The 25,335-nt window shown below is 40.2% G+C and overlaps 1 pseudogene; it reads left to right on the forward strand.

Moving 5' to 3' along the window:
• Positions 1-63: 63 nt before the first annotated feature.
• LOC137267729 (uncharacterized) lies at positions 64-19,734 on the forward strand (annotated as a pseudogene).
• The last annotated feature ends 5,601 nt before the right edge of the window (positions 19,735-25,335 follow it).

A 25,335-nucleotide genomic window follows, 5' to 3' on the forward strand; every position in this document is an offset into this window, starting at 1 on the left:
CCCCCCCCACGTGGGTAGCTAGCTAAGCGATAAAATCTCCACTTAAAGGAAATTTCCCACCAAATGCCACCTAATCCTCTCCGCCAACAGTCCGGAGATAATGAAAAACCACCTTTGGTCGCAATAAAAAGGCTAAACTTGCCGAATTACGCCAACAAGGCGTTAGACCATGTGACCTCCCAAGCGCGGGAAAACCGAGACTTGGGCGGCTATGGTCCGATGGGCGAAAAAAGTTATTTCTCGCCCAGTTTCGGTGTTCACAGCGCCACTGTAGTGATTTCCTACTTCACTATCGGTTTATGCACCTAGTAGAGTCGGTCGCAGATGCCACCGGGCGAATATGCCTACTAAACTGAGGGAAATGATTCAACCTGACAGCTAGTCAACATACTCACGGTAATGGCTTCCACGAACTCTGGCTGGTGATCGGCAATCTCCGGCACCTTCCCCTTGGGTCATGACCTCGGGGCGTCCGGCGCACAGCTCCGATCACCACAGATGTAAACATCGCAGACGCGCTTGATGTCGGTATATTTTCAGTCGGCAGTTTTGCAGACGTATATGGCCCAGACCTGGACGAATTTGATGATGATGATGAGTTTGACTCAATCCTGGCAAACCTAACCAATTCAGGTGAATTGACCCTCGAAACCTTATTATAACAACATTTTGGATATAAATCAGTTTGAAAGAGTTCGTCTGCTAAGAGATCAGTCAGAAAAACATCTCTCTTTTTTAAATATTTGTAAATATTTCGTTACAACATAACATAAGTACGTAATCATTTTCAACCTCGTTTATTCTCAGAAATAACAGAAAGTGCCATACCAGGACAGAATAAATATGCACCTAATGATGAGGAAACAACTGTTAGCGATGGGAACATAAACACGGGTAGGAAGTTATGGAAGTAATGAAAAACATAACAGTCCGGAACTATTAAAAAAACGCAAACAACTTATTATAAGATTTTACGAGCTTTGTTTACAATGTTAAAATGGGGCCTGCAAATTAGTGCAATGGGCCAGCTGATTAAGATAGCCAACACAATAGATCTACACTTGTATCTCGTGAATGGATTGGGTTTTTTTCTTTGTTATTTTCTTTCAAAATAAAAACCCAGTAAATTATTCCCACAGACACAAGAGATGAGAGACAAACAACTTTTTGGCAAAGCTGCTGCCGCTTCGCAACAATTGATGAAGCTAACTTGGACTCCATTTTTTTGGATGGCCGACCCAAATCAACCCTACGGACAACACACTGGGGTGTTAGGATTTTTCAACGTGGGCGCAAAAGTCATAAAAACATGCATTAAACCTTGTCTCGAAAACAGAATAATACGATTATTTCCTCCTTAATTGTGAGAGAACCTCATACCATATAAGCTTCCATTATATCAATTTTTAAACACAATCACTCTTTATATGCCCAACCATAAACAAACAATATTGAACATTGCACAAAGCCTTGTAAATAGTCCTATTTATGGACAAGATGACATCAAAATGTGAAATAAGTGCCTACCTGGTAAAGAGTATGTTTGTTTCCATTTAGAATGGATAACACATCATGAGATATCCATCAAGTTTGAAGCACTTCCCAAAGAAAAACTGGCGTCACACCTCCGACACTTTTATGCAGAACTTCGCACTAAACATGGCAAATTCTACTCGAAGTCTTCTTTCGTCGGAATCCGATCGGCGATTCACAGGCATCTGAGATCTCCACCGTTTGAAAGAAACATCAATATTTAGCAGGACATTGAGTTCCATAGTGCTAACAATGTTTTCACAGGAATGCTAAGAAAAATTAAAAAACTTGGTCTAGACAATGCACAACACCACGAGCCCATCTCACAGGCAGGTCTCGCAAATATTAGAAGTTCTCTATCTGTTGACACACCAGTTCAGTTGCAGAAAAAGGTGTGGTTTGATTTGACTTTGGGCTTTGGTCGCAGGGGAAATGAAAATCAGCGTGATTTGACGATGGATTCATTTGCTGTTGAATCCGACGATGTAGGTATGGAGTATATAACAATGACACACTCCGATTCCACCAAAAATCATCCCGGGGGGTTGCATGATAAGTTCCAGGCGAAACCCCGAATTTACGCCACTTACACTGCACCATGCCCAGTTGCTTCCTTCAAAAAGTACATTGCAAAATTGAACAAGCAGAATCCCGCTTTCTACCAACTTCCTCGGAAGAATGTCACTGCTGGCGATCCATGCTGGTACACATTGAAACCACTTGGCCACAACACTCTGTCAGAAATGATGAAAACCATTTCAAAAGAATGCCAGGTTAGTCGCATTTACACCAATCATTGTGTTAGGGCCACCACTATCACTCTCTTGTCGCATGCCGGGGTAGAGGCACGATAAATCATCAAGCTCACTGGTCACAAAAATCAACAGTCCTTGATGAGTTACAACACTGACTCGTCGGTCAATCAGAGAAGATATTCTCCAATTCTGCAAGGTTCACATTCGACAGTCGGTACTTTAGCTTCCTCAACTGTCACCTCAAATTCAAATTTCAATCTCGCGCAGAATGTAAATACTGCCTCGTCCACCTCCTTCCAAATTTCAAACTGTAACGTCACGGTAAACAATTTTTTCCAGGAATCTAATAAGGTCAGACCAGTCCATTATCGTGTTGGGAGAGGGTTATCCAAATAGACTGGTTTCCGTTGTATTTAGATTTGTTTATCTGAACCAAGCTGTTAAGCATTAAATTATTGCAATGTATAGACAGTTGTTTGTTTTCTGTAGACAATACGTTTTAGGTTACGATGTATGTTAATAAATACGAAAGGCACCTATTATACCTTTCACAGACGAGTTCAATTCGCCTCTCGCGCCATGCCGGATTACGCAGTGCCTTCCGCGGAAGGAAGGAGTTCGATTTTAAATCGGTTATGGTAGAATGGAGATAAACGTACTGTGTTGGAAAATTAGATGAATGTTATGCGGAATTGATAGTCTCCGGAGACTATCAATACGCGTGAGGTTTCAAATGATTAATTTAGAGACTATCAATTCTGCATAACATTCATCTAATTTCCCAACACAGTACGTTTATCTCCTAAATATATACGTTCAAACAACTTAGGCATTCAATTCACCAAGCTCTATTTTCTACTATATTTGAGTTTAATACCTGTTTCAGTTCATGCGTTTTCTCAATTTAAGTTAAAACTCTAAATTCAAAACTCAGACTTAAGCCTGTTCCGAGGAATTGGGGCCCGGTCTCAGAAGTCTTACTTGGCGGTTGCGCAATTTGGAAGCAGCATTATGTTTAATGAATATATGCTTGTCACAGGAAATCTGGAACAGGGTGCAAGCTGTACCCCGTCTCGCACATCGGAAGTTGGCGTTCACAAAGAGAACCAGCACTGGAAAAACAGTTCACATTTATAAGCTTTTACCTTCTTTGTAAAGACGATGTCTACAATATATTTACAATTTTGGAAAGATGATGTTTACAAAACATTTAAAATTTGTAAATATCCACAAGGGGAGATAACTGGTGCGTGATGGTAAAACGGTTCACGAGGCCTCAAATTCACACCTAGTAAACCCCAAAGGCTAATTACAGTTTGCCCACATGACATAATTAACGAGGTAATTGGGGCGTGAAACACGAGGGGTAGGATACTGGATGCTGATGCTCTTACTACTGTGTTCGGTGAAGTGAAGATGCATGGGTGTTTCTTTCACCATATACCAGCGGTTAAGAAAAGAATTCCGACTCGTAAACTTTTTATGTTTGGGAACAGTGAATAACAATAACCATAAATAATATCACCTTGTCACCTGTGATAATATGCTAAAAATACAGATTGTGTTGTGATCACATAACACAAGGAAATATATGTTGCAATAACTCTTGTGGTCGATCCAACCGTTACTAATACAACCAGTGATACAGATGGGATAGATCACCTTTTAGTAGGTTTCACAATTATATACTGAACATCATTGAAAACGCACCACCCCTAAAATTGTGGATTTCTAAGAGCAGAAGTGAGCAATCTATGTAAATTTTACATATTTGTGTAGACCAATGTTTGATAAAGAAAAGAAGCAAAAAACAATCAAGCAAAACAGTGAAGATTTAATGCAGCTGACAATGAAATAAAGATGGGGTCAAAATGGAAAGTCAGTAGCGTGTATGACCCCCGTTAGCAGCAACACAAGCTGTGCAACGTCTCCTCATTGAACGGATAAGTCTCTGAATAAAGTCCTGAGGCACTGCATTCCACTCTTGCTGCAAGGCATTGTCGAGTTCCCCAAGGTTGTTGATCTGCGGACGACGTGCGAGGCGTTGGCCGATGTAATCCCACAAGTGTTCGATGGGTGACAAATCTGGTGACAATGCAGGCCAATGAAGTAGAGGAATGTTGTTGTTAGCCAGATACTGTATCGAAACACGTGCAGTGTGGGCTCGTGCATTGTCATGTTGAAATGTGTGCAGATCTTGATGCTGGTGAAAGAAGGGAACGACGTTGTTCTGAAGAATGTTGTCACGGTAGTAAACGGCATTCACTCTGCCACGACAAACAATCAGAGCGGTTCTGTGGTGATAACTTATCCCTCCCCACACCATAATGCTGTCTCCACCCCACCGATCGGTTTGCACAACACAATCCTGATGATAACGTTCACCCCGTCGACGCCATACCCATAGACGCCCGTCAGCATTTCGCAAGTGAAAACGCGACTCGTCGGAGAACACCACACCATGCCAACGTCGTAACAACCACACACGATGCTGTTCAGCCCATTGTCGGCGTTCACGGCGATGCCTGTCAGTCAGGATGGGTCCAACGTAAGGGCGTCGACAACGTAACCCTGCCGCACGGAGACGGCGTCGGACGGTGGAAGCGCTGATCAAATCACGTCGACCCTGGACAGCGTTGGCGGTTCTGGCAGCGGGCAAGGTTCGATCCCGAATATGGCGCCGTACAATGTCTCGATCTTGACGAGGGGTGGTAACACGTGCCTGACCTGGGCGTTGCCGGTCCCTGCTGGTTCCTGTTTGTTGGTATCTGTTAGCAAGCCTCAGAATGGTCGAATGATGACACCCAAATCGTCGTGCAATGTTTCTGCTTGAAGCGCCGACCTGCAACATACCCAAGGCCTGTTCTCGTTCCTCTGGTGACAATCTTGGCATGGCGAAAAAACTTTACTTACGAAAGTACTGCGAAAATGAGAACGGTTTTGTGCCGAAGGTCATATATACCCCTGAACAGCATGCTTTCTGCATGCAATTTGTGCCCTTCGTGTGTGATGTGCATGAATTTTGTTGTTTTCATGTGATGTGTTCGATGATGTGTTCGAACGATCCGTTTTTTACTGTAGAGCGTTATTTACGATCTAGTGTGTTATTATCAAAATTCCCACCATTAATTTTCCATTTCCAAAGGATTCTATTGCCTTATTTCAAAATTTACAGGTGGTGCGTTTTCAATGATGTTCAGTATATATTTGATTTTTACTGTTTCTGTTGACCGCAACAATAATCATAATCCCATAAAATTATTGAGGCGTGAAGTCCCATGCAGCCTAATGAACTGTTCCTACCTAACATACTATTTTTAGGTTTCGTGGGACTACACTTGTTGTACATGGGCTAGTTGCAGTTAACATAGTTAACATAACTAAAACAATAACTAAACAATAACTGGAATGGAACAACATGACAGACATGTGCACAGGACAAATAACAGGTTGGAGGGTTGGCATGGGAGGTTCGAGTAACTTGTTGGAAAGGCCCATCCCAATGGTGGATGATAATAATGAGATGATAAATTTCATTTTGATCCGGAGACGCAAATCAATAAACTGAACTTGGTGCAATATAGTGCTGGCCAGACACTGCTCCCAACGAAAAAGAAACATCAAGACCTCCAGAGACAACTGCCCACCCTGGAACATAGGGCATTATTGATATGTTGTATTACTTCGGGTATCTCGTGGAACGAAACTTTCTGAAAATAATGTAATATATGTAATATGAATTGTGACTCTGTACTGATATTGAGAAAGATATTACTGAACAATCAGAACTGAATGGAATGTAATGGAATATGTTTCTAGTAATAATAGTGGTAGAATATTTGGCATATTGGTAGCTCATATAATGGGTTTTTTTAATATCGTGATCAATAGTGGTAACACCAAATACTAATAAGTTATTATCCACCTTGTGCCTCTTAAAACACAGAATGGCCTATGTTCAACTTGCAGCTCATGCAAAAATATTGTATTTACAAATTTGGGGAAAACATGTTACACATTATTATCAGAGATACATCAAAACAATCAAAACCACAAAATATGAATGTTAACTTGCTTCGTGAAATTACACGCAACATGTCATCCTTCAGCGTAACCATAACTTAGGGAAGATATTCCACCCCATAGCCTGATTAAGACCTGGGAAGGATAACATGTAATAAATAATTGATCATCCAGTTAGCCGGGCTGTTGTTCTCACGTCGTGAATTCAATATACTAAACAGTTACTAAATGCAGGGATACTCTACATCTCTGTGTATTGAGCTCCCTGCTAAATGATATGGTAGTCTTGAGTGTAAGAGTTCTCAACAACCTTGCTGCTGAAGGAACGCATGGCATCATCAGGATTGCCTTACTGATTTTACAAATGATATACTTGCGTTATCTGTAATATCCTCACCTGAGCTGAATGTGCCCTCTTAAGAAATATCGCTGACAGACATTCTGAACGGCTTTGTAGATGTAAAGTCTCAAATTCACGATAGCAAAAAATGTATTTATGTTAGAGTGCAATGATTAACTGCATTTTACTATATATGTTCATATATTTATTTATTCATATATTTATTTAGGTATCAAATCATAAGCTTCTAGCTTGTTTACCAATACATTTGTCTTCACGATTAAATATGTTTCAACCATTTATATACATATTACATCTAACTTCCCCCTTCTAAATATTCCATACAAAGAGGTAACAAACTAATTGTAGCAATATGGAACATTTATGAGGATGTTACTGTTAAGTTAATTATTTTTGGTGTCTTGATGGTAAAATTGTGGATGCTCACCGAAGTCACCACAGACTAAAACAACAACATCTTCAAACAGAAAGGAAGACCATAACAGAGTATGGAAAAGCTTTTTCCCATCTTGTTGGACTTTAAAGTCAATTGTGTGTGAAATGAACTATTATTGTGCACACTGATGATGTATGATTGTGTAGCACTTTATGAATTTCTTACATTTACGCAGTTACCAAATGCAAAGCATAGTGTACAGTTATTTATGTTATGTTTTATGTATGAATGATAAATTTACAATGTATGTGCGCCGAACATAAACGAGCACACACGCACGCTCTCTCTCTCTCTCTCTCTTCTCTCTCTTCTCTCTCTCTCACACACACACCATTTAAACATTCTGTAACATACGTCTGGTATAGGATTATACTAATCTTTTAATTTATTAATTCGTTTGAGTATTTGCTCCAATCCACACTTATTGACAACATAGCCAATCTACTGACACGTTTGTGAGCTTTCGTGACTACGCCAACTGCATAACACCGTTAATGAGCACCAACACAAATGGTCTTGTGACAGGTGTTACTCAGAGAATGTAGAGAGTTAGAGTGGTAATATGCACCCAGACGACATTAAGAGATGTGGTTTTATTTAGACTCACCATACATGGGAACGGAACTGGACCAACAGAATTGGAGACTTTATGACAAGGAATAATTTATCTTATATTCATAATCTTAACAGTGATATAGAAATTCTTTCTAGAGCTATGCAAAAAATTGTATTTGACGATTATGTACTGACGCGGAACAATCGGGTTAAATTCGACTTCACACAAAATGGAAGGAATAAGTTGCGTATCTGAATATCTAAATCTGAATATTCTGCTGAGGAATATCTTAAATACCTCGTGCCCACAGGAGTGCCCTTGCTAAGTTCCGGACTGGAGTGGCCCCGCTTCAGATTGAGACCGGGACGCTATGAAAACATCCCACTGTGTGGAAGACGTTGTTTTAATTGCCCTAATGAGATTGAAGAGCTCCACGCCCTACTAAACTGCCTACTGTACTGTGAAAGAGAGACTGCTTAATGACTGTCTGTCCTACTTTTAACATGTTATCTGACTGTGATAAATGTCATTATATATTATCAAGTCCAAGTGTGATGTTTGAAACGGCCAGAACCTGTCACAACATTCGTTTTGAAAGAAGTATTTTGTACAATTAACTTTTACCTTTTCATATTGTATTGTATTGTATATATGCATTTTAATATTTATTGCAGACTTTTTTTGTTTATTTTTTTGCGTGTATATTTTAGTGTCTCTCATAAATCTAATACAAGATTGGTCGTATACAATTTCATTTTGTCAGATTTTATGTTGAAATGAATTTTATTTGTATACGAGTGAGACGTTAATAAAGATTTCTTCCTCATGGGATAAAATCACCGGAATGAGCTTGTGTTGATGATCTAGAACACAGGCAAGACGTCTGTTTAATGGCACAAATATTCGGTATATAGGTCAATGCAAGCCGCATACATTAATGAAGTGTGTGAGACTTGTTTAATATACCTTTCTTATTCTCCTTTCTGTAACAACAAAATTCTGCTTCACGACCATTACGCCATGGCACGGGATCAGTTTTAACACATGTAATACAGCCTGTTCAGTCAGTCAATGGGTCTGGCACATTCTTGTTTAGTTCATACTGTGGGTTACTTTTAATTACTTGAACAGTGAGAGGGGAGAAATGAAGCATATTTTTTTAAATGCTTGCCATACTAGCAGTAAAAAGAACAGTCAATATAAATTCGTGACTCCTAGAACAAGGAGGATGCAGATGAGTGTTTTCAGGATTGGTTCCTAGTTGGATATAGGACATTGGACATAGGACAGCGAAAAGAAAACACACAACACATGATCAACTTTCATCTCTGCGTGCACCAGATGCAGTTGCATTGATATAAAGCACAAACGGACAATACAAAATATAGCTTATTCCTGCACTTATCATGAGTAAATATGCCACATGCAAGATCCATTATGCATATCAGCAGTAAGAACTCTTAAAGAAATAATGAAATAGTAAGTCTACAGGATGGGGATTCTTGAGAAATGACAAAATTGAAAGAAGTAGTGGTAAAGTCCTTCCTAAATTAACCAAACTTTACAAGTCTTGTAAACATCACCTTTACAAACTTGTAAATGTTTGTAAATATGACATTCATATTTTGTAAATTTTTGTAAATCACCATTTTTTTTCTTGTGCAGGAACCGCTGTAGCATTGGAAGTAGCGCCTCGCGAGATTTACAGGCCTCATTGTGCTTGATTGCTTTTCACAAAGTTCTTTGGCTCATCCATCATGATAGCATCACGATATAATCTTGCGATGTGCAGGAATAGTTTGCCTTCAAGTGTTTTCTGATTAATGCTACAGGTCGAAGTATAAGTTGTATGACCAAGCTTACAAAAGAGCTTGGGACGTGACAATCACCATCAAGCTCATATAGTCGCCACGTACAAATGGAGAATGATATAACACTATACTTATGTCCTGGAAATTCCAAAGGGGTTTGAAAACAAAATACTTTTCAAATCAGCCTGTAATTATAGCCAGCTTAAAATTGATTCAAAATATATTTTTCAAATCTAAATCAATATTGTGACCTTAATTGACACGGATAATTTCTAATCACCAAATCCAAAGAAACAAACATTGATAGTAAGGTTAAACCTGCTCACGAAGTAAAGGTAGCATGATGTGCTTGTTAACTGTATATTCACTTATCATGAGTAAATATGCCACATGCAAGATCCATTATGCATATCAGCAGTAAGAACTCTTAAAGAAATAATGAAATAGTAAGTCTACAGGATGGGGATTCTTGAGAAATGACAAAATTGAAAGAAGTAGTGGTAAAGTCCTTCCTAAATTAACCAAACTTTACAAGTCTTGTAAACATCACCTTTACAAACTTGTAAATGTTTGTAAATATGACATTCATATTTTGTAAATTTTTGTAAATCACCATTTTTTTTCTTGTGCAGGAACCGCTGTAGCATTGGAAGTAGCGCCTCGCGAGATTTACAGGCCTCATTGTGCTTGATTGCTTTTCACAAAGTTCTTTGGCTCATCCATCATGATAGCATCACGATATAATCTTGCGATGTGCAGGAATAGTTTGCCTTCAAGTGTTTTCTGATTAATGCTACAGGTCGAAGTATAAGTTGTATGACCAAGCTTACAAAAGAGCTTGGGACGTGACAATCACCATCAAGCTCATATAGTCGCCACGTACAAATGGAGAATGATATAACACTATACTTATGTCCTGGAAATTCCAAAGGGGTTTGAAAACAAAATACTTTTCAAATCAGCCTGTAATTATAGCCAGCTTAAAATTGATTCAAAATATATTTTTCAAATCTAAATCAATATTGTGACCTTAATTGACACGGATAATTTCTAATCACCAAATCCAAAGAAACAAACATTGATAGTAAGGTTAAACCTGCTCACGAAGTAAAGGTAGCATGATGTGCTTGTTAACTGTATATTCAAATGTTTGATACTTTAATATACGACACCCACCGTCATATAGCTATAAGGTTACTGAGGGCACGATCACACAAGAAACAAATAATATGCGGCAATGTGTTTTATCAAATGTAACTGATTTTTTTAAAGAGCTTGTTAACCCGACGTTCAACTGAATATAGCTGTTGATATTTATCGCAAGAAATATATGATGTACTGCTCACTGATGATGGCTGGCTTTATCATCAGGCGGTTGGCACTTCGGTCTGACGTGAAACGTGTGGCTGAGCTGGTCACAACAAAACAAAGAAGGGTGGAACCTATCCCTCGAATATCTCAATAAAGCCTTTGAGATGGTGGGCAGGATTATTTGTGAGCAAAAATATTTTAAGAGATCAAAGATCAGATTAAAGGTATACACACCTGATATTTTTCATAGTGCCAGTGTTATCATTAATAATAATATGTGCATTTCCATTGCGCCAAATTCCAGTCACGAGGTGAATGCCCATAGCGCTAACAAAGCAGGCATATTATTACCATTTTCTGCTGGGCAAACAGAGGTAATTTTGAACAAACTCACTTGCCCAAGGCGAGACCACATGCGTCATGTGCTTCGTTGTGGGGCAGTCCTAGACATTCTTAGGCGTTAAGCTTCCGGCCACCCATATCAAAGTGACGTATCCGTTACGACGTTATATGCAACATTCTGGCGTGCACCTCACAAGAAATCACATTGGTATCAGTAACCGACCATAATGTCAATATCTGGTGTAAACACCTACAGTAACATCCCTGACTCAATTCCTTACTGACTCGATTAGATTAGATGCTCATCTGAATGTTATCCTGGACGAGCACAGTGAAACCGGTTTAAGTTCATGCGACAGCAAGAAGCCACTCGCGTGCGCATTCATGTCACTAATAATGAATTAACTTGACGTGACGTTAAAACCCCGGTTACACCTATCCTGATATGTATAATTCGTTTGTACAAACAATGACATACTATTACACGAAATCATCTGTTGACATTTTTGCCGTTTTCGAAGTCATCGACAACGAGACTTCTCAAGTTGGGTTAGGCGTGGTAGAGAAGATGCATTACCACCAGATGATAGTCATGACGTTGGTGGGAACAGCAGTATGAAAACGTCAACGGAGAAACGTTTTAATACTTACTATTCACAATAACTTTAAACTTTTGAGACCTTTTTATGAAATTCTGATGTTGAGACCAAGAAAAAAGCAATATGATGTTTCCTCCTGCACTGAAAACTCAGCTTTGCATACTTCCATTAACTGATATATCCCTGAATGGCGTCGAGGAATACAATGCAAAGATACATACAGACAAGAGAACTACTTACCTCTACAGGTGCACCATTGCTAGAGCGGCGACTATCTATGTAGTCTTAGATAAAAGTTTTGATGACGTCATCTGTTATGGTGTTCTTCAGAAAACCAATGAGGGATGGAACCTGGGACCAACGTACGCTGATAATGATGAAGTGGGATACGAAATTTTCAGAACACTTTATGATGGAGACGTCATGGTTGTGTATCCATACGCAGGGAATCACGCGGCGATTGCCTTATATAGAGAAACTGGATTTACCTATGGGCATACGTTTACTTTGCTGTACTCAAAGAACCCTCTGAAAATTCCAGTCGAAAAGGTATATTCAGTGGCTGGTGCCCCTTTTGAACCAATGACGCTACATGTCCAAGATCACCCTTAGGTTATGGAGATTGAACGTTATTGCGTAAAGGTATCCATTCGATGGGTGAAAAATGTATTTGCAGACTGCATCTATGCCTTGGATGAATGAAGTCTATTTACGAAATAATGGTCAACAGCAGTTACATATCCAGGGGTAAGGACTCAAATCAAACACTCCACAATCTGATTGAACCCGTTTTTAATTTTAGGGCGTGGTCTAAAAACCTAATACCACCTGAATGCGCTTCCTTTCTCAAGACAATACAGAGGCATACCCAAAATCAAAAGTATCATGTCAACTTAGTTTATTCCATGCCATTCCATTCTGGTGTCCCCTACAGTGATGTTGCTGGGACAGTGCTGAAAGCTGAGTAAAACCATGCTTACTCACTCTTCCATTGTGGTCCAAAAAGACAAAACGACGTCTATGTTGACGTGTAAATTGCACCACGTGTGCCTCCAGGATGTTGTCATCGTGGCAGTGCCAACCGTGTAAATCATAGATGGTCTGCCAACCACAGTGATCCAATCCTTCTCCATTACTGAGCTATTAGCCAAAAGTTCTTCTGTGTTATGATAACATCATTCCTTCTACCCTGCACTGCAACAGTCCGAGGTAAACCCTGAAACATCCGAATACGCAACGTTTGTCCAACTATGATTGGTCCAACGCCGCCGTTCCCGTCGCCAGCGACGTACCTGACGATGCGGCAGTCGTGAGTCGTGAGACCAAACAGAAGATCTCATGACGTATTCAGATGTGGGGTTGCACCGATTAGACTTTAAACTGGGTGATACACGAACGTGATCGTCAATGAGTCATGTGTTTTAATTTACCAACTGTGAAGAAGATGAGATGCATGTATTGCTTCAATGCCCTGTTTATAATGATCGTTTATTAACAATGTTTCCACTAAATGTAATGATAAGTGGCATGATGGCAATCTACAAGATGGTGATGTTAAGTTTTATCCTGGCCGGCCTTAATGTTGTACATGTAAGTGCCCAAACCTGCAAAGCCATCTAAATTTACGTAAGGATATTATATACCATAAAGTGCTTTTACCTGTGCATATTATTCATTTAATGGGTTTTTTTTTCAATTGTATTTTAGTAAATGTACTTTGTACATTTTTAGTCTCTCATAATTCCAGAAACGAATAGCCTAATTATAATAACGTTTATGTAACGTAGCGGACCATCTATTTGTCTGTCAAAATAGTTGAGGGAATGTCAAATGATAGTGTTGAAGTGAAATTTGGAAAGATTTCTTGTGGACATGAATGTGATCGGCGGAATAGTTCATTATTGGTGTTTGAAATCAGATGAAAATATTTATGAGCAAGGCTTATTGTTGTTTTAATATTTTTGACATTACAAGACGTAGGCGTTTAAAAATAAACGATGGTAAGTTATTGGCGTGCATGACCCAACGTCGTCCTGACGCAAAATTGATGCTAGCTTGGACACTAACCACGATGTCAATAGTCGACTCTATAGGTCGTATGACCATATTTACAAGATTGCTTATATACCCTTATCGGTGCATTAATTTCAGATTAGAAGTAAATGTTACCAAATATAAATTTCAGATATTTATTTCATTGTTGTTGTTTCTTTTTTCAAATATGCACATTCAGTGGATGGGGCTTGATTAATGCTGGTATGTATATAAGATAAATTACATGAAGAAAGGTGACAAAGTGAATCTGTATCTGAAGGTTACATGACCCATGAACGTGATATCTGAGAAACCTTTAACCTTTTTCTGCTGGATTCGGCAACTCTTGCTTAATACAGACACGTTTCAATGACACACATGTTAGTCAGTTACATGCTAGTCAGTCGATATGTTCCAACAAGTCGCTATGAACTTTTACTCCAAGGATATTCCGAATGATAACTAATGGTGGTGCTACCAAATGTATTCAATCCCTTTTTGTCTCTAATCTATAGGATCTGAATGAAATCTGCAGGCCCAGTTTGTTTAAGTCAACCCAGTAAAAACAAAATAAACTACATTGTGCCTTGCTCCACACTGTTTCCATGAAATTAATAAACGAACACTATGGGGCAACCAGAAATTTGTATTTTTAGTCAAGACTGGTTTTGTCATTCCTCTACCCATAGCGCTGACATACCAGAAAGTAGAACTGTTAGGTACCGGAACGTGATGATTCATGGATGGTTCACCACCCATGAACGGCCACCTTCTCGTGGTGGGTGCTTGGTAACGCTGAGAGCCGTTCACCCCCGTTGTGGACCCAGGGGAACCCGTTTGTCGTGGGTTGCGGCCCTGTGTCGGTGGAGGAAGGGAACCTTGTGGTTGAGGGCAATAGGGGCCTGCAACTGTGTTCCTGTTGTTCTACACACCACTTTGGCCCTGACTTCGCCTAGACGGGTGGTCGAATGGGTCCGCTTAAACCAATCGGCAGGACATGCCAAGCCCTGTGCGTGGATTATTCATGTAATTGCATACATTTGAAATAAAGTTTGATTGTTTGATTGACTTTGTATTGTTTCAATTTTGGCCTTGGCTTTTCACTCACATAACACTTTTGGATTTGAAATGATGTTATGAACTTTGCCTAGAGTCTCATGCCCAGAAGGCGGTGGCTCATGGGCCAATCTGATGGATCGATTAATTTTCTATTAATCTTCTGCTGGCGAATACGATTTCAGTATTCTTGGTGCTGATAGTCGGAGACCATCTGGTGTATAGGATTGTCCATTCGAGTCGGTGGAGGTAGGGGAGCTGGGATGGTGAACTTTCTATTATCAACCATTGCTCAACATAAAAAACATAAACGAGCACTAGATGAATGTGTGTCCTCTGATGAGGACAGCACCACAAACAGGTATCCAAATACATGGAGTAGATTCTACTGACGGTGAACCGCCAAAACTAAATCCATTTGCGACATCAAAAGCAATTTATTGACTTGTTGATGATGTTAGCTGTTAGAAAAATTAGATCAGGGTTTCTCCTCATAGAGTGTAAAATGGCAAAACAATCTGCTACCCTCATTGCCACAAAACAGCTCACCAATACTGAAGTTTCAGTTTCTCCGCACAAGTCTCTGAACAGTAGCAAAAGGCATTTTGAGAGACAGAGATCGCTGGTTTGCCCACATGAGTTTAAAGAAAACAGTTACTGAACTGCAAAATCAAGGAGTCACTCGTGTTAAACGATTCACGTTTAAGAAAAATGGAGAAACTTTAAATACCAACACATACTTAATTTCTTTTTCACAACCCCAACACCCAGAGTACATAAACGCTGGATATTGTAACATCGAAGTGGAACAGTATATTCCAAACCCACTTCGTTGTTACGAGTGTCAAAAGTTTGATCATGGTGCCCAATCCTGTAGGAATCGTGCAACACGCTATTGATGTGGTAAAGATGATCATGAAGGTTCTGACTGTTTGTCTTCTCCAAAATGTGTCAATTGTCTTGCAGATCATATGTCTTCGTCAGAGTCATGTCATAACTGGAAACGTGAACATGACACTGTCAAAATCCAAATCCAAAAGAATGTCAGGTATCATGAGGCAAAACATTTAATAAATGTAGTCTCCCCTCAGCCATCAGGTGTACTATATTCTGCAGTTGTTGCTCGCAAACAATATCTCCTGTTGTGAAAAATGCCAAAAAGTAGATTACAGACACAAATCTGATCGAGTACAAAAGGAATCACGTGATCCTGTACAAACACATAGAAAGTTTCAACTTTTAGAAGACATGGACGCCTCTCCTCATTGCCATGCGCGAAATAGAAGCAGTTCGCCTCTGAAGGGGAAAAGTCTGTCCCCAGTACTACCCCCTGCTATTAAATGAACAATAACTCCTTAATCCAACGGAATTGCAGAGGACTTAGGACCAATTTTAATGAAGTACAATACTAGCACATGACTTTAAACTATCAGCATTTAGTTTTCAAAAAACGTACTTCAAACAAAATGATAAGGTTGAGTTGCGTAAATACCATTCTTATCATTCTTTTTCACCCCCTGGTGACAAAACTACTGGTGGATCTTCCATATTGGTGAGACATGGTATTATTCATAGCCTTGTTCCTCTTAAAACCAATCTTCAGGTTGTTCCTGTTTGTCTTACTTTACATATAACTTTTTGTTTTTGTTCCTTGTATATCTCTCCTTCTTCCTTTCTTCACCAGACTCATCTTCAAGATTTATTTGACCAATTACCAAAATATTGTATCATAATGGGTGAACTCAATGGACATCGCCCATTATGGGGAAGTCCTGGTACCAACAGTAATGTGAAAGTTCTTGAAGAGTTTATATCTAATTATAATTTATGTACATTCAATGATGGCTCTGACATATATTTACACCCTGCAACGGGAACATATTCTTCTTTAGACCAGTCACTCACTGATTCAAACGTTTATAATTTGAATGGTCAGTTCATAATGATCTTTGTGGTTGTGACCATTTTCCAACAGTACTTACAGCAATTAGCCCTTCCGATGATGCGCCTGTAACAAGACGGAATTTTTCCAAGGCCAATTGGTCCTTATTTCAGGCCACCTGCCTTGAAGAACTTAAGCCAGACATTTTCATGGATGTACCTGATCCAATTAAAATGTTCTCGGACGAACTAGAACATATAGCTGATGAAACTATTCCTCAGTCCTCTGTAAACCCGCACATCAATAAACCATGGTATAATGATGAATGCAAACAGGCTAGGAAAACGTTACTTTTTGACCATATTTGGATAACGCAACATTTCCCACCTTCATAGCGAAAATCCATATTTGTTCCTATTCCAAAGCCTGGCAGGGATCATAAAGATCCATCAAATTATCGACCTATTTCCTTAACTAGTTGCGTTTGCAAAACCATGGAGCGAATGGTAAATAATCGCTTAGTTTGGTTTTTGGAAACCAACAATCTTATCACTGATATACAACGTAGGTTGCGTAAAGACCGAAGGACAATTGACCACTTGTGTCGTTTTGAATCATTTGTTAAAACATTTTTCATTAAAAAACAACATGCAGAATCAAACTTTTTGATTTTGTAAAAGCATATGGTACTACTTGGAAGCTTGGTATTTTTAAAGATTTACACTCTTGGGTTGAGAGGTCGTTTGCTTCAATTCATATCTATTTTCTTAACTGACAGACAGTTTCAAGTACGTGGGGGTCAACTCTCTCCGACTACTTTCATCAAGATTAGGGTGTCCCACAAGGCAGTATTTTGCTGTGTCTTTATTTAGTATTAAAATCAATAGACTATCTAAGGTTTTAAGCGATTCATTTGATGGATCATTATTTGTGGATGCTTTTAACATTTTTGTACAGGCAGAAATATGCATACAATAGATTGGCAATTACAGATTTGTCTCAATAAAATTGAAAAATGGTCACTTGGAAACGAGTTTAAATTTTCTATAACAAAATCAAATTGTTTGCATTTCTGCAGAAAGTATTAACCGCATAAAGCAGAAAAGGAGGCCAAGTTCTTGGGTTTTATTTTCGACTCACACTTAACGTTTCTAAGTGGGGAGGAGACCAAAGTGCCCTACTCCACCTAAACAGATCTCTCATCCGTTCGAAACTTGATTATAGCGCCATCGTTTATGGGGGAGCCTGTAAAAGCAACATTAAAATACTTGATTCTATCCACCATCAAGGTCTAAGACTTTGTCTTGGGTCATTTAGAACTTCTCCTATTGAGAGTCTTTACGTCGAGGCCGATGAGCCATCTCTTACTCAACGACGTATAAAACTCTCCTTACAATATATAACAAAAGTATATTCTAAGGAGGCCAATCCTGCATTTAACTGTCTTTTAATCCTCTTTATGAGGATCTATACAATAAAAAGTCTTCTCTCGTTCCGCCTCTGGGACCAAGAGTGAAACATTTTCTTTCTGCTGGCGGCATTGAGCTAGCCAATATATCTCCTTCCCGTCTTCCTTCGTCTCCTTCTTGGCAGCTAATAAGACCCGAAGTTGACCTAACACTGACGAGGTTTAAAGAAACGGAAACAAGTGAATTACAATATAAGCAAGAATATAATCAATTCAAAATTAACTATAGTACATACAAATCTTTATTTACAGATGGGTCCAAGGATGGTGGCGCAGTTGCTTGTGGCACTGTCATTGGATCCAGAACAATATCTTTCAGATTACCGTATAACAGTTCTATTTTCACAGCAGAAGCAAACGCTATATGAACGGCTCTTAAATATATTGAAAGACATCCTAGACATAAACAGTATATAACCTATTGAAACTCTCTTTCTTGCCTCCAGGCAATTAAAAATCTGTTATGTAAACATCCACTTTTAATAGAAATTATAGAAATGTATAATGATCTTGCCACTGGTCGGTACGACAACATGTTTTGTTGGTTACCAAGCCACGTAGGCTTTGCTGATAACACAATGGCTGATCTTGCAGCCAAGGCAGCATTCAACAAATCTGTGACACCACTTATTCCATAGTCTGATCATAAACCTACAATTAGATCGTATATCTGTGATCTGATGCAAAAGAAGTGGGACACCCAAGTGGGTGTAAATAAATTACATGCAATAAAACCTTATATTGGGTATACCCACTTGGGTTGTCAGTCCATATTGGAAGAGGTCAATTTGCAGCGATGTCGTATTTTTACAATGTATGTGCTATCAATTTATTTGTATTTTTATAATAAATCGTTCTCGTCACTCACTCATGGATGGTTCTCCAAAGACTCTTTTTGGAGAAAATATACTGAGGGCTACAAGGGCGTAAACATATTTCAAACTACAGGCCCGATGCAATAACAATCGGCGCTGGGCCTCCGGGTCGTCGATTATTTCGAACGCTGCAGCGTCGTGTTGGTTTAAAATGGGCCCAGCGACCACTGCTTGGAATGTGTGTGTGTGTGTGTGTGTGTGTGTGTGTGTGTGTCTGTGTGTGTATGTATGTATGTATGTATGTATGTATGTATGTATGTATGTATGCCTGTCTGTCTGTCTGTCTGTCTGTCTGGATGGATGGATGGATATTTATCCCTATGACGCTAGTAAAGCGGGGTATCGTGAAAACGTGGACACGCAAACTTACATTTTTCCATGTTTCAGCCTCAACTTTGACTTCAGATTCGAATGTGAACATCTTCACATTTAGTTGACCTCGTTACATTCTTGCCTCAATCACTACAATTACATTTGACAATTTAAATAAATAAATCACACTTACATGTTTACACAAGGCCGTGTTATTTTATTGTCTAATTCAAGGAGTCATAGATAAGTGACTTCTTGGTGTCAGTCACGGTGATATCAGCCCTACTTATCACCTTCATGTTGACTGTGTAGAGACCTGGCGGCCCAGCACCAAACATGGGAAGAAGAGACTCCCTCCACTCAACATCGACCTTGACTAAAACAACCTCTCTGTCCAGGTCGATGAAGGCGACTCACCCCCTCCCCACATCCAGCACAACGCCATAGTGGATTGTAGCCTGAGTGCCGGGTGTGTCAGACATTGTGTTACTGTAACACTTCCCCTCCTTCCCCTGCTGCCACACACTGGTACAGAGACTCCCCAGGTGTGTGCCACATCTCCCTACACCGACACACCAGGAGCGGTACTGTCGATAAACATACATCTCACTGTCCACCTGGCTCTCCTCCACCACACCCACCTCCAGGACAAGCCACCACCCTCTACTCACCACACACGCCCTAGAGTGTGTCTCCCAGTATTGTGGGGTGTGTGGGGCAGGGGTGACAGTAGAGGGGGATGGAGGAAGGAGGATGGAGTTGGAGGCACATGTACCCTCATATTTCCTTAACCTGCCGCTGTGTCTGCGATCTGTGGCGGGCGGCGAGTTAGACAACAAATTAGACATTTTATTGTCAACCTCGTTTCAGTGAAACAGCGCACTGAATATCGGCTGCCATTTTTGTCTTTGTGGGAATTGTGTCAGAATGCTGATATGAATAGACATTATAACGCTGTGAAAATATTTGTGTCGGTATTCTAAATGTTTTCCATGCAAATTTACACTGACTGACAATGAAAGAAATTGTTAGGTTGAGCTTGTTCGCTGTCTGTAGTCAGAAATCGACGCTTGCCGACTGAAAACAGATTTGTATAAACTTCATATTATGATAAAACTACCCTTGTATTCTAAACTCTTCTTATACTAGTTAGTAAAGAAACACCGACAAAGTAGTTGTTTGACGATATTTTTACATCTGAGTGTTCAACGGAGACAGTATCAACAGGTAACTTCTACGTCCGCTTCAATCACTGACCACAGTCTGAACACACTTGCTGGGCTGGACACAGGTTGTCGCGTCATATGAATTGACTAGAAAATATGGTTATTTATCATTCCAACACTGTTTATAATTCCAACACCAAATATTTTAACAGCAAATTGATCATATTCGTATATATTTACGAAGTTCATTGCAAAGTTTATCAACAATATACAATTTTGCCGGGAGGACTTTCAATGTTGCCAGTTAGTTTTACATAATTGACATTTAAGTAATCGAAGATCATGTCTCACCAAAGCCAAAGAGATTTTTACACCTGTGAATGGTGAAAGTGACGTCATCAACTTGTTAAACTCATTCCAGTAATATTCATGAAAATAAAGCTATAAACTCCATTGAATACTGAGCTTGCAGTTTCAACGTTTACTCCGGCTTAGAAACACAAAATTGTATTATCTGCTTAATATATATGAGCAAACTCATTATTTAGGCATATTAACTTGCTATGCATAAATGCTCTTTAAATATAGTCTCCAAGAGGGAATATTTTACAGGTTACTTTTTCATGCATCAAAGTATATACTGACATATGATTCTTTTAACGTTATATAGTGGCCACCTGAATTGATTATCAGTCTCAACTCCTGAGGGACCATACCAGTCTTGCAGTTATTAGGCGCACCAAGTTATGGCGGTTTTCACATCCATATGAGGTACCCATTTACACCTGGGTGGATTGGGACACATAGACACAGTACTTTGTACAAATGTACTGCCGTTGCTGTACCCGCAAGTAGATATTTTCACGTTTTCATGTAGCCACCACCTGGTCATTTACTGACGTATCGGTGGGTTTTTTAAGTGCACAGGGTTGTGTACTGTACACTAGGGGTTGTGACAACACTGGAAGAGTCTGCACACAAGGTCGTTACGGCCGGTCACAAGTGGACTCCTTCCTGACACCTCAAACTCTCTGGATCTTTATCCTTGGAGATGGTACGCCTCGCACCCTCAAACCCCAGGAGCCAATGCTTTAATGAGTCTAAATCCAGTGCCCTACCACGCAATCAGGAGATGGAAAACATACACGCATTATAACCAGTCCCATGTCTTTGATAAGAAAATGTCCGACACTAAAAGTGGGCTCCCAATGGATTTCAGTGATACTGAAAGCGCTCAGTGTGAAAGTATTTCAACAGCGTCCAGTACAACATCCCCGTGGTTGCACGTTAGCGCGGAGCCAGTAACATATCCTGTTTCAGAAGGGCGCACATCAGTAGTGTAACGTCAACAATAACGAAACTGCCTTGACTGACATAGCAATGTCAACATGGTCCTTGTTTCTGTTTCCAGACTGTAGGTGTTACTCCCCGCATCATTTTCAGGATTAAAGAACAAAACCAACACTACTTACAGACATCCAGACAGGCATACCATTTCCACGACACATCTGGATCTGTTTAACAGTGAAGATTTACACAAAATGTGACTGCTGTCGGGTAATGATACTAAGAAGGATCCTTGTCCATTATGTGTAGACAACACCAGGATAACATATTGTACAAAACCTGAGTGTTGATTACCAAGCTATGTATTTGCTAATGTCGTTAACTTGTGACTATTCGTTAATATTTCTATTCAAATCACAAGGATGTTTGGGAATGTGTTTCTGATATATATCAGAATAACTATGTATCCATTCTGATAACATAGCATGGGGAAAAAAGATGTAAACAGTACTGTTTCTAATTTTGTTCTTTTCTATTTCATAAATGTTTCCAAGGTAATGAAAAATAACCTTACCAAACTGTGGCAGTTGACAATGTGAACATTATATGTACATCGTGAAATATTGATATTACTTACCTAATAAACAACGCGACGTATATACACATGCCTACAGACTAACAAGTACTTACCTGCCTGCGTGCGTTCTTCGTGTCAATTAAATGGAATTCGGCAGTCTGTGTACCTTTGTCTGTAAGATAACCTACAGCTGTTCACTATTCAAGCCTTTTTTGTCATGATAACCAGCAAATGCTTCCTCAACTGATTTAAATGTTTCACTGAATTATTGTTATTGGAAATGTCTAAATACAGCGTCCATATGCCATCTTAAGGTGGCATTATGCAATAGTAAAATGTAAAACAATGTTTCAAACTGCTTTTCATTTTTGATAAAGCTTTATCGGTATTACTGTCAATATTAATGCCCATTGTTAAAGTAAGAAGTAAGCACCTGTAAGCGTGTGTTTATCAGATGCTGATCCATGTCCACTGACAGACCCGAAGGTAGAGATGTCGGATTTCAATTTATCCAGCCCCCTCGTGTTGATTTTGGCTGCAGGTGTCCTGTGCCTCTCTGGTGGAAGTGATCCGAGTTGCGTCTTCGTTGTGCCTTGTATTGAACTCTCAAGTGTGAGAAAGTCCAAGACGATTTGACAGTTCCTGCTTCGTCTGATTCTCAAACTCTATGATCAGTTCCTTCTCTCTGTGATCGAGCTGTGTCCTCAGAGAATGGAAAGCGTGGCGGATGGCCTCCTTCAGATCACTGCTGGTGTTCTTTGTGTCATTTATGACTTTGCTTCACGTGTGCTTTGTGAGTAGTATGATGTGCAGACACACTCTTCTCGTACTGTTTTATCCGTCCTCTAGCAGCATCAGCAGCCACACCTATATCACCAACGTCGTGCTCAGCATGGTCGCTAAGTCTGCATTTGACACAGATTAAAATGTTGCAGTTTTTGTCAAAATAATCGAGAGGATAAGGATTGTGAGGTTTGCAGATGGGTTTAGCATGTATGCTTCCAGGTGTTGCGTTCACGATGGTTTCCACAACATGTCGTCTGGTAGCTTTAAAACTATTATGCATGTTCTGGCAGTATTCACAGAGTAACTCCTCACACTCCTGACACCAACACACAGCCTGGTTGCCGTCATCTTCATGTGTACAGAGAAGCTCTGAAGGGCAATGTTTGTCTGTAGGATGAAGTATTTCCTTCTGTCTGACTACATCCTTCTGGAGGTTTGTGTCTATGAGGTTGACCTGTCTCTGACATGTAGAGCATGATATGGCACCAGCAGCTGCAGATGTCACACGTTTCACGCACAGCATGAAGAGAGGGCAGTAGGTAGGGGGCAGGGCCTTTCAGAGTAAATTGTTGCTGGCAGACAGAACACTTGGGGAAGGCGTCCATTCTGAAACAGATAATGTCACTGTCCCTATTCCAGCGAGAATATTGCACTCCACAACATATCTTCAATTCAATAATAGGAATAGTTTATCAAGAATGGCACCAATTACCTGGTCTCTAATTCCGCACCCAAACTTGAACAGAGAAGAATTGCAGTAAAACACCGGCAGTCACGTTGTATCACATGATAACGACTGACCACTCGTTGTGACTACATGAAAACAACATTGAATTATCAAAAAATATCTCAGACAATATGTTACAATTTGAATGCAGATATTAAAAGGACATACATCAGGCTGATACGCTGTATCATAAGGGGTAAAGAGGATGGAGAGGGATAGGGAAGGAAACTGTCAGGGGTCGGGTCTAGATAAGAGGGAGGGGTGGGTAGTAGCAGGGGGTGCAGGTAAAGATGGCAAGACGACGGGTGTAACAGGAAGGAAAATACCGATAGAGGTGGGAGTTACCGATGTGTAGTGGGAGAAGACAAGAGTGCTAAAGGTAAGAGTGACAGGTGTGTAGTGGGAGGAGAGGTGAACACAGGTAGGAGTGGCCAGTGTGCAGTGGTAGGAGAGGTTGATACAGGTATGAGTCAACGGTGTGTAGTGGGAGGAGAGATTGATACAGGTATGAGTCATCGGTGTGTAGTGGGAGGAGAGGTTGATACAGGTATGAGTCACCGGTGTGTAGTGGGAGGAGAGGTAGGTACAGGTAGGAGTGACAGGTGTGTAGTGGGAGGATAGGTGGATACCGGTAGGAGTGACAGTTTGTAGAATTACGAGAGGTAGATAGAGGTAGGAGGTTCGGTATGTAGAAGGAAGAGAAGTAGATACACGTAGGAGTGACAGATGTGTTGTCGGAGGGAGAGGTAGATACAGATGAAAGTCACCGGTGTGTAGCGAGAATAGAGGTGGATACACGTAGGAGTGACAAATGTATAGTGGGGAAGAGGTAGGTAGAGGTAATAGTGGCAAGTATGTAGTGGGAGGAAAGGTGAATACAGGTAGGAGTGACAGTTTGTAGAAGGACGAGATGTAGATAGAGGTAGGAGGTTCGGTATGCAGAAGGAAGAGAGGTAGATACAGTTAAGAGTGACAGATGTGTTGCTGGAGGGAGAGGTAGATACATGTGAAAGTCACCGCTGTGTAGTGAGAGGAGAGGTAGATACAGGTAGGAGTGACAGATGTGTAGTGGGAGAAAACGTGGTGAAGGTAGAAGTGACAAATTGGGAGTGGGTGGATAGAGGTAAGAATGAGAAATGTGCAGTGGGAGGAGAGGTATATACAGGTAGAAGTGACAGATGTGTAGTGGGAGGTACTGTGGATACAGAAAGGAATGATATGTGTCTAGTGCGAGGTAAGGCTCACACAGGTACACGTTACAGGTGCATAGTTGGAGGAGAGGTATGTAGAGGTAGGAGTGACAGGTGTGTAGCGGGAGGAGAGGTGGATAAAGGTAGGAGTGACAGATTTATAGTGGGGGAGAGGTATTTAGAGGTAGGAGTGACAAGTGTGTAGTGGGAGGAGAGGTGGATACAGGTAGGAAGGACCAGTGTGCAGT

Source organism: Haliotis asinina, chromosome 16, assembly GCF_037392515.1.
Source record: "Haliotis asinina isolate JCU_RB_2024 chromosome 16, JCU_Hal_asi_v2, whole genome shotgun sequence".
Taxonomy (NCBI): Eukaryota; Metazoa; Mollusca; class Gastropoda; order Lepetellida; family Haliotidae; genus Haliotis; species Haliotis asinina.